This window comes from Dermacentor silvarum, chromosome 2 (genome assembly GCF_013339745.2).
Source record: "Dermacentor silvarum isolate Dsil-2018 chromosome 2, BIME_Dsil_1.4, whole genome shotgun sequence".
NCBI classification, from domain to species: Eukaryota; Metazoa; Arthropoda; class Arachnida; order Ixodida; family Ixodidae; genus Dermacentor; species Dermacentor silvarum.
Window position 1 is genome coordinate 255635373 of NC_051155.1, and position 10334 is coordinate 255645706.

Genomic DNA, 10334 nt, shown 5'->3' on the forward strand with positions numbered 1-10334 from the left:
GAGACGCCCTTCATGGAAGTATCAAATACTGAGGATGGGAACACAGCATACAGGGATGCTCTGTGTCGCAGCCGTCCCGTCACCCGTAACATCAACCAGGGAGCATCGGGGGCGCGCACCAACAGCGCGCACCACCGTAGTGGCAGTAGACACCGCAGCAATAGCAGGCCCCGTGGTGACAATAGACAACGACCTGCCTCGATGACAGAGAAAGACCAGGAACCTGGAAAATCAGTGCTGAGGCAGCCGTCAACACCGGACGACGCCGCAAGAGGAAGAAGACCAGAGGACACACAGGTGAGGGAGCTTGCCGCAGAGATCCGTAATCTCAAAAAGCAACTCGCTATAACAAATGATAAACTTGCAGCAGCTAATGAAGAAATTAAATTTCTAAAATCCAAACAAACTAAAATTACAACTACCCCGCCCGCCACGCGAGAGATCTTGGCTTGCGTTAGGAAGGATGACTCCCAGGATATGGAGGTTGTTGAAGGGAGAAACCCCAAGAGGAAGTTAGTAGAGCCTACCTCAATGGCAGCCCCCGACACCTCCGGTCCTACCACTCTCACCAAACGTATGGATAAACTTGAGGAATTCCTTAATAATTTCGTACAGGAGGTTGATAACCGCATGCAGGTCATGCAGGAAACCATGCAAAAAGGCATTGAAACTTGCATGGTGTTGATAGCTAAACAATCATCCGCAACACAAACAGGCCACTCAAGCAAGGAGGTCCAGCCGTCCGCTGCCGTCATTGCTCTCACCCCCAATCCCCCGGCCAAAAGCAACAATATGAAAGGCCTCAAAATGGTTACCTCTTTTCCGACTAGAGCGGAGCCATATGCCAAGGGCAACGATGGCGGAATCAATTAGAATCATACAGTGGAACTGTAGGTCTTTCTCTCGCAAGAGAGCAGCCCTGCAGTTCGCCCTCGCTAATTTCGACCCCAAAATTGACGTTATCGCACTCCAAGAGACGGAGACCCTGGTTAAATTGACAGGATATGCCACCTATAATGAGCTATCATCAGAGCAAAGCAAACCCCGTACGGCCGTTGCAATTCAGCGTAACATAGCGGCTGAGCAGGTGGATTTGGAACTTCCGAGCCTTCACTATACGTGCGTACGGCTACTCCCTAAGGGCAAAAAACAACTACCTGTGATTATCCTGAATATATATAGTCCACCAAAAGACAAATCTATTCCCTTCGTCACCCTCCTGAGGAAAATTTGTAGGGAGGCAGGAAAGTCGCAAATAGTCGTCCTGGGAGATCTAAACGCTGCGCATATGGTGTGGGGGTATGATCGTAACTAGAGCACTGCACGGGCCGATTTTTGCGGCCCGGGCCCGGCCCGGGCCAGTTTTTACATTGGGCGGCCCGCCCGAGCCCGATCAAAACGTTTATGGCGAGACCCGGGCCCGGCCCGGGCCCGGAAATAATCTACGTTACCCGCCCGGCCCGGCCCGCCACCCCTTTACCTTAAGCCCGAGCCCGGCCCGAGCCCGACTCGAAACCGGCCCGAACCCGGCCCGAGACCAAAAAATACATGTTTTTCAGAGTTGAGAAGCCCGAGAATAACTCGCAGAAAGCCCGAGCCCGGCCCGGGCCCGCGTCAAAAAACCCGAGCCCGGCCCGGGCCCGAGTGAAAAAGCACACGCCGTGCCCGAGCCCGGCCCGAGCCCGTGAAAAAACTCCTCTACCCGGCCCGGCCCGGCCCACGGGCCGGGCCGGGCCCGGGCTTTCGGGTAAGCCCGAGCCCGTGCAGTGCTCTAATCGTAACTCCAGAAAGGGCCTCACGATTATGAATGCCGCCAACAGATACGAGTTCTCACTCATCACCGATTCGGAACAACCCACTCGCATCGGCAATAGCATCTCCCGGAATACCACCCCAGATCTCTGCTTTGTCAAAAATGCGGACGGTGCTAGATGGTCTAATACAGAGCTAAACCTCGGCAGTGACCACTACATGCTCACCATTGACATCCCCGCCAAAGGGTACCCCAAAAAGAGAAAATTCGTCACGAAACACACAAAGTGGGATCTCTTCAGATTCGAACGTAATAGAAAAGCCCCGTCTAGCATCACGGACCTAGGTCGATGGGTCAGGGAACTGATATGGGATGCCGATAAACATACAACGGAGATTCCTTTCGAGGAAAACGGCCCTAAACCGGATTCCAAGTTAATTAACCTCTGGGAACAACAGCAAACGCTACAAGCAGAATGGTTGAAGAACAAGCATAACCGTCAGCTTAAACTTCGTCTGGCGGGACTCGACCAAGAGATTCAGGACTACTCGACACTCCTTAGTTCATCGCAGTGGTATCAAATCTGTGATAGGATTAATGGACAGCTGGGTAGCAAAAACCCCTGGACATTGCTAAAACACCTACTCGATCCAGACCAATCAAAGGGCGCATCTCAAGAGAAAATGCTTAAGATCTTACACTCCTTTCCAGGTGGGGAAAAGCCAATGATGGACCTTCTCTGCTCCACTTACCTAAACACCAAAATGGATAGTGACTCTTATGAACCGTATAAAGGTGCTCCCAATGCCGATCTGGATCAAGATTTTACTGCAGCAGAGGTTCGTGCGGCCCTGGCCAGCCTACGCACCACATCGGCGGCAGGCAACGATAGAGTAACCAATAAAATGCTCCGGAATTTGGATGGAGTTTCTATTGACGCCATCACCAAACTGTTTAATAATTATTGGCACGATGGTTCCATTCCTCCTGAATGGAAAGACGCAAAAGTAATCTTTATACCCAAGCCCGGCAAACCTCTTAAATTAGAAAACCTTCGCCCTAATCACATCATGCCTGGGAAAAGCGATGGAACATGTGGTCTTGAGTCGACTTGTTGAGTTCACGGAGACGAAGCAGCTCTTCCCCGCGACCATGGTCGGATTCCGCCCCAACGTCTCAGCCCAGGATATTTTATGGCAACTGCAGAGAGATATTTTAGATACAGGGATCCCTGGAGTAACCAGAACAATTTTGGGACTCGACATTAAAAAAGCCTTTGATAATGTGGCGCATCGAGCTATTCTCGAGGGTCTCTCAGCTCTAGGGGTTGGCGACAGAACCCACACCTATATAAAGGCTTTTCTGCGCGACCGAACCGCCACACTTCATTTTGGCACTGCCTGCAGCGACAAGATCACCCTAGGGACTTGCGGTACCCCTCAAGGGGCTGTCCTTTCTCCCTTTCTATTTAACGTTGCAATGTATCCACTTGCAAGAAAATTATCGGCAATCCCGCACATAAGACACGCTATCTATGCGGATGACGTGACCATATGGACGCGTACTGGATCTTCAGATGAGGTGGTGGAAGCGCTGCAGAGGGCTGCAGATGAAGTCCAACGACATGCTCGTAAGAACGGGCTCGAGTGCTCTCCGGCAAAGTCGGAACTTTTCTTAATGTGCAGGAAGCTCCCTAACTCCATAGACAAGTATAAAATTCTAATCGACGGCGCGCAGGTACCAATAGTACCAACCATTCGAGTACTCGGTTTGCACATCCAAGAAAAGGCCCAGAATTCAGTGACCTTAAGCAAGCTACGAACTACAGTCCAACAGCTCAGTAATATGCTCAGAAGGGTGACAAATCGGAATCAGGGAGTGAAAGAAAGTGAGGCATGCAGACTAGTCCAAGCCTTCTTCATTGGAAGGCTGGCCTACGCGTGCCCATATCTCTACCTCCGAAAATCTGACTTGAAAATACTCAATACCATGATCAGGACGGTCTACAAAACGGCATTGGGAATCCCTAAAGGCACAAGTAGCCTGCGTCTCCTAGACCTCGGAGTGCATAACACTATAGAAGAAATTATTGAAGCACATAAGGCTGCTCAATTGTGGCGCCTCTCATGTTCTGCTCAAGGACACAAAATTCTAGAAGCCATGAATCTCCGCCCCGTTGCCGGCATAACGGATAGAATTCGTATTCCCAACAGCATTAGGAATAAAATTATCATCCCCCCCTTCCCAAAACATGGGAGAAAACAATGTAGGCAGGAGGAAGGCTCGGGCCGAGGCACTCGGCCGCCGCCTTAGCAGCAAGCCAGCTATATACGTGGACGCTGCACAGGAGAGCGCTCACACGTTCACAATTGCAGCAGTCAACAACGAAGGCCAGACAGTGAGCTCACGTAAAATAAGCGCAGGCTCCATTCACGAAGCCGAGGAAGCCGCAATTGCGCTTGGTATAGCAGCATCGCGATACAGCTTCATAATATCGGACTCCATGTCAGCTATTAGAAGTTACATGCAAGGGTCGGTAGGCCCACGAGCCTCCGAAATACTGAGCGAACCGGCTGGCAAGGTTACGCTTATCTGGATGCCGGCCCACTCTGGGAATGGCGGGAACGAAATGGCCCACCGTGCTGCCCGAGAATTAATTAACCGGGCGGTGGAGGCATGTCCGGGACCGCTACCAGGTGGAACGACACCCAGTCACAGCTACAATGAAATTGTCACCGCGTACAGGGAGGACCGGCGGATATATCCACCACCGGATTCTTCCCTTAGTAGAAAGCAAGCCACGGATCTCCGCAGGGCGCAAACATCTACTGTTATGTCCCCCAAAATTCTATCTTATCTATCCAAAGGCGACTATAATTCAAAATGTAAATATTGCGACACAGATCCAGCTGATCAGAATCATATTCTATGGGGTTGTAGGAATAATCCTCCCCCAAGAAATCTGCTACGGCAAGCTCCCTCACAGGAGGCGTGGGACTCCGTACTAAAATCTACCAACGCTCAAACCCAAGCCGGGCTGGCGGACTGGGTGGCGAAGGTCGCGGCCAGCTGGACGCCACTCTAGCCCCCTCTGCCTGACCTCGGCTCCCCCCCCCCCCCCTCCCCTTGTCTTCAATAAAGTTTATTTCCTCCTCCTTCAGCCGGCACCGCAAGTGGGCGTGACGCTCCGGATCAATGTGCGCTAACGCAAAGACAAAAAAAAAAAAAATCTACACACGATATAGGAGAGGCAATGACGTGTTTTATTAAAAACGGATACGCCAATCGCAGTGCGCGTACTAGCGCTGACGCACTCACGTGGCTGCCAGGGTGAGCTACGTCACGTAATGAAGAAGAAAACATAAGGTCCTGCGAAAAGCGTAGTGTTGTGCACAAGGTTTTTACGATCCCGAAGTTTAAAAACACCGCCATCCCGCCGTTTTCATACGACGCCAGAATTGGCGTCATGCCTCTGGAATTGTTGATCTACTTTCGTCTGTTGCCGGATGCGATCTCCTGGAACCTAGCCTACAACAGCTTAGCTGTAAAAGGATATGGTTTATCCCTCTTTCAAAAATATCCCTAGAACACGAAAGTGAAACGTGTCTTCACAGAAGCTGTTGAACGTTTGCTTCGTGAACTCACGGTCGGCTGCAACGAAAGGCGCCGGGTTTGCGACCGTGTTGCAGGTTTGCTTGGCGAGTGGCCTCCTACAGTCGAGTCGGTTCGGCGAAGGTACGAGCATTTTGGTCCATAGTGTTTTGGGCGTCGCCAGTTGAGTTGCGACGCGCTCAGCTTCAGGAATGCGAGTGGCAGAGTTCGCAGCGTGCGCTGCGAACGCGCGAAGGCGTTCTACATCATGCTGGCGTGTCTCGCCGGACCAAAGCGAGATTGGTCCGTCGACCTCATTGCCTTTCTGGGCCGCTTAGCGCAGCAGTTTTCTCAGTTGGTTCCATCGCAAGCGAAGCAGTAGGGGGCGTGCAAGCACTGCTGATGCATGTTGAAGCTGCATTCCGTAGGCGACGAGGTGTTACATGCTAATCGGACGCGAAAGACAAACCATGTTCGCAAACTGCGTCGTCGCCTCAGCAGAAGACCTATACCACCTACACCAGGCTACACTGCGTTGAAGCTTCCGCTGCGGATGCTATGAGCGGTGCGATGGATGCTATGAGCGTCCTCTTTGAAACGGGGTGGTGATTTGCGCCACCAAGCTCTTGTTATTATTTTGCCTAATGTCCTACCTTTATTTTTGAGAAAACACACAAATACAAAGAATTACAAGCATCAAAATTTTTGAACCATTACTGGGAACTCTGTTTCTGTACGTCTCCGTTGTTTGTGGTCTGCCTATTTTTCTGCCACCAAACCTCTAACCGCCTCTTACTAATCTCTGTAGCGGACATATTTACTTTACACCTGCTATCCCTGAACTCATAGGCCTCAAGGAGGTCAGAGGAGCCTAGACTGGCAGCTGGATAGATTTCTTCACATTCCAATATAACAAGTTCCATCGTTTCCCTAGTTTAACCGCAGAAAGCACATGCGTCTTCATCCTTGGTGTACCTCGCCTTCTAAGGCATCCTGATCTCACTTCGAAAAGTAAGGAGCTTCCCTTTGAGTTATCACAAATTGTTTCTTTCCTGATTTCGTTTTTCCTTTGCGGTAGTTAGTCATAGCAGGTTTCTTTTCCATTGCCGCCACCCATGACATTGTCTCAGCCTCTGTCACTTTGCGTTTGACGTTCTTTGTTGCCGTGTTGCTGACCATACCGGTCGCCTACTTGCTGGTAAGCTTCCTAGTACTTTTTCTCCACTGTGAGTAAATTTTTTGGCTCAGACTACCGAAGCGCAATCTGTTGGTGCTCGTTAGTGTCACGAAGCAGTAAAAGCAGTACTTCGCTTCACCGCTCATAGATGGCGGCGCCATCCCTGTCAATAGAAAGCATATTTTACGCATTCGCGCTGACGTCACATCCGTTACAGGAAGTTGACGGTTGATCCCTGCATAAAACGCTTTCGGGCTAAAAAATGGTAGAATGCCTTGCAAGTGATATTAATGAGCTACGAGGAGGGTGCGAGATAATTATATTAGCAGACATGAATGCGCACATAGAAGATATGGACGGGTACACAAACTGAACAGGCAATATGCTGCTGGATAAGTGTGAAAGGCACGACTTAGTTGTATGTAACAGTACTGAGAAGTGTGAAGGGCACACAACATGTGAGGTAGTGAGCCTACAGTCGACGATAGTTTATGCACTAATGTCACATAGGATGTGTGATAGGTTAGTAATAATGAACATCGATTAATATGGCTCCAGAAGTCTAGGTAGTGATCACAAAAAGTATCAAGCTGAGTTTTAGAAGAAAAACAAACGTAGGAAGGAGCCAACATGAACAACCAGAGGGGATTTTTTACTCGGAAAACAACTGGAAATAGCAACCAGTCAAACTGAGAGGGTACTTTTTCTGAGGATACTAAAACAGAACGAACATACGCAAATTTACAAATTTAACAGGGCTATTTGAGCTAGAGCTAGCTAAAGTACGGGTCAGGCCCAAATGAAAAAAAAAAAAGGACGCAAACCTAAGAGGTGGTGGGATGAGGAGGTTAAGAAGGCCATAAAGAAACGTCAGGAAGCTTCCAGGAAACACAGATATTCCAAGCAGAGGTGTGAACCACAAGCTGATGTAGACAGAAAATGGGATAACTTCCTAAACTGTAAAAGGGAAGCATCCCATTTTATCAATGAGAAGATTACAATGAAGGGTACCCAGTGGTTGTCAGAAGCAAACAAAGATGATAGAAAAGCAGCTAAAAAAATTGAGAAACATCTCAACTCCTTGAGTAAAGAGACTAACCTAGAGCAGAGGTTTATAGTTACAGATCAAGGTGTTTGGTTAGAAGGGGATGAGACAATTGAACACATAAGAACAATGATGACAGAAAAAATTTAAAGAACAAAGAAACGTTGCATGTACTTTACGAGACGAGGATAGACCGGTTAGTGCAGTGGCTCCACTTGAACAACGAGAGTGGGAAAGCAAAGAGAAGAGGGTTCCTAGAAGCACGTCGACAGGTTCTGATGGCATACCAATTGTGTTAATAAAGACATTTGGCCCAAAATCGAAGCAACATTAAAAGAGCTAGTGGGCAAAACGGTAATGGATGGTAAAGCCCTCGATGGGTGAAGACTAAGCAGGATGAGCATGATATATATAAGGGAAAGGGAGACAAAACTGACATATACAACTACCGTCCCATAACAGTGATGTGAGTGGTTTACAGGGTGTTGATGTAAAAAATGTGGTTGATCCCTCTTATATAGGAATCGGTATAGAACACGAAAGTGAAACGTGTCTTCACAGAAGTAGTGTAATGTTTATTGCACATTGATATATAATGTCTATTGGTGTTTTGTGGCTAAAGCGCCCTTAGGCGTTGATGCACCCACGCTGACGCCTGGTGGCACGTCTCCTCCATCACGACTACCAACGTCGATGACCATGAGCAACCGTCGTGCATATGGAAGCTGCACTACGCTGCACACGCTAGCACAACGCGAAAGACGAAGCACGTAACTGACACACTAATACAACGCGCAAGACAAAGCACGTAACTGAATCGTCACCGAGTCAAATCAGCGCGTACAGCGCGTCGTAATTGCAGCCTCCGCGATCAACTTCAGAAACATTTTCAGAGCTAATTGCAGGGGCCACGCTCCGCTGTGCTGAGTACGGTGAACGCCACCTAGGTGGCGTTGGTAGTGCTTCTTGATGCCAGCGTCCCTTCGAATGCTGGCATCGAGGCGTCGTAGTGCTGAGACCACCGAAGCGTTCACTGTCGGTGCGCGTTAGTGTCATAATGCAGTACTTCTCTTTTCTGCTCGTAGGCGGCGGCACCGCCCCGAGCAAGAGCGCGGGTACACGGAGGAGTGTTAAGCCCAGACCACACGTACGCTTGCGGACGCGCGTAAGCTCGCGTCTACGCGCCTTGCGGTTGCCGCGCCTAGCGAGGAATGGCGGTTTGCATCCACAAATACGCGCGACAGCGCGCGCCACTGGCTTCACTTGTTTACACCTTGGCAGACGCCACTTCGTATCAAAATGCTTCAAAATGCTTCAAAGTGCTTCAAAATGCTTCGATATCTATAAACGTAATTGTTATCTTTTTGGAGCTGTTAGATCAGCACGAAAAGTGAAGAAGAAGCACTTTCTTGCATGATATATTTCTGCTTAACTGAGAGTTGAATTTACCGCGCCGTCGCTGCGTAGCCAGGCGCGCCGACGCGAGGCAGCGAGGCAGCCCAGGCGCGCGATAACTGAGAGGAGCTGATCACCGAGATCGCGCCGCGTTTCGACGCGTACGAGCCGTGACGCACCGTCTGCGCATGCGTGGGCGTGCGGACGCGAGCTTGCGCGCGTTTGCAAGCGTACGTGTGGTCTGGGCTTTAGATATATAAGGCGCGTCTGTGTAGCTCTCTGCAAATGCGTTTGTGGCGCAATGGGTTAAACGCTCGGCGATCTATCGTCGCGGACCGAGAGGTCGTGGGTTCGATTTCCAAATTTTGCATGTTTGTGGAACTTTTTCTTCTGGTTTCTTTCTTTGTATTATGTTCTATGACGTATTTCCGTGACGGAAATACGTCAGTGAAGTCTTGGTGGACCCCGGCATAAAACACTTTCGTGTTAATAAAAAAGTTGTCGCAGTTTCACCTGAAAGGCGAAGCATCAATTGCGATAGCAAATTTGAAGAGAGCTATACGGAGTAATGATAGCAGCTTTATCAGCTGTATAAACTTGGACATGCAGCAGCACCGGCAACACGCAGAACTGTTGTCGACGCCGCCGGCGTTTTGCCCGCGTTCGCTCAAAATGCGTGCGGCGTTGGTGACTGTTGCCGGAGCCTCTGATATAAATAGGCACTTGGTGCCGCAGCTAAACGTCGCCTCCCTTCCCTGCCCCACCCCCCCCTCCCCCACACCCTTTCGCGCGTCGGAAGAAGGTACGTTTACTCTACATATATGGTGATTGTAGAGGAGGAAAGAGACGCCTACTTCTGCAGCCCTTAAGGGAGCACAGCGCAGAACGCGCGTTTCTTCTCCGCCGTGCGTTCACTCCCCGTGAAAGCGCGCGTCCCTAGCGCTCTTTCACTCGCACATACAGCGTTCGGCGGCGCGCGGCGACGATTTCATCTCCAATGACGTCATACGGAACCTCACGGCGACGGCGACGGCGACGGCGACGCCGACGGCAGAAATCTGCTTTTGAGTGTCCATATAATTGCTATCGCAATAATAAAAGACATACTGCAGGCATGGGTGGAGGGCGAGAGAATGCTGGGGGAACTACAAAATTGGTTCCGGAAACAGAGGAGGCTAGAGGACAATCTGTTTTCATTTACACAGTGTATCGAAATAGCATAACAGGAACACAGGCCCCTATGGCTGGCATTTTTGCATATCAAGGGAGCCTATAACAGTGTAATTCAAGAGGATTTGTGAGACATAAGGGACACACTAGATGTGGAAGATGGAGCAACTTATATTTTAAAATATATCTATAAAAGTGACAAT